Below are 902 nucleotides of genomic sequence, written 5' to 3' on the forward strand. Positions count from 1 at the left end.
TCAGGAGTCAAGTCAAGTCACAGTTGATCATCATGAGTCAAGTCAGGTCACAGATGTTCTTCATGAGTCAAGTCAGGTCACAGATGTTCTTCATGAGTCAAGTCAAGTCACAGCGGATCTTCATGAGTCAAGTCAAGTCACAGTTGATCGTCATGAGTCAAGTCAAGTCGCAGTTGATCGTCATGAGTCAAGTCAAGTCGCAGTTGATCGTCATGAGTCAAGTCAAGTCGCAGTTGATCGTCATGAGTCAAGTCAAGTCGCAGTTGATCGTCATGAGTCAAGTCAAGTCGCAGTTGATCGTCATGAGTCCAGTCAAGTCTCAGCTGAGCTGCCAGAGCCTCGTTACGTCACAGCTGATCTTCTAGAGTCTCGCCATGTCTCAACTGTTCGTCCAGAGTCACGTCACGCCTCAGTTATTCATCCAGAATCACGTTGCATCACAGCTGATCATCCAGAGTCATGTCACGTCCTGTCTGTCACACCCAGATTTTCAGGGTCAGCCCTTCGGTATCCCAGTCTGGTATCCAGTGTGAGGGATGCACCGCTGGTGTCTGCACGCACCGCTGGTATCCCCAAACCCACTCACTCTAACCCTTCTATTCATGAACTCATTCCCCTGTCTGCAGCACTTCCCATATGGGGGGTTGCTTTATGGTGTATCTGGGCCGCGTACTCCACCGCCGATTTGCTAGAGGCAGCAGCACTGGCTACAACATCTCCAGAGGTGGCGGCTTAGCGGCTTACGCCTCCTGAGGTAGCGGTGTCCACTGCTGTGCTCCCAGAGGACATGGTGTCCACTGTAGTTTCTTCGGAGGTTCGGAGGTAGGCTGCAGAACCTCCCGAGATGGCGACACTTGCCTCAGTTACTTGCGTGGTGGTGGCGCCCAGCAACGCACTTTCTG

General features: G+C 52.1%; 1 protein-coding gene and 1 long non-coding RNA gene across 5 annotated transcripts in view; one reads left to right on the forward strand and one right to left on the reverse strand.

Moving 5' to 3' along the window:
* LOC107562530 (zinc finger protein 536-like) overlaps positions 1–902 on the reverse strand; it is a 207,366-nt gene that overhangs the window by 137,974 nt on the left and 68,490 nt on the right. The window lies entirely within an intron of this gene.
* LOC107562531 (uncharacterized) overlaps positions 684–902 on the forward strand; it is an 8,185-nt gene continuing 7,966 nt past the window's right edge. The window contains exons 1-2 of the long non-coding RNA XR_001606000.1: positions 684–724; positions 755–814. This is a non-coding gene — a long non-coding RNA (uncharacterized lncRNA). The remainder of the gene's footprint in view (positions 725–754; positions 815–902) is intronic.

This window comes from Sinocyclocheilus grahami, unplaced genomic scaffold (genome assembly GCF_001515645.1).
Source record: "Sinocyclocheilus grahami isolate Dianchi unplaced genomic scaffold, SAMN03320097.WGS_v1.1 scaffold827.1, whole genome shotgun sequence".
Classification (NCBI taxonomy): Eukaryota; Metazoa; Chordata; class Actinopteri; order Cypriniformes; family Cyprinidae; genus Sinocyclocheilus; species Sinocyclocheilus grahami.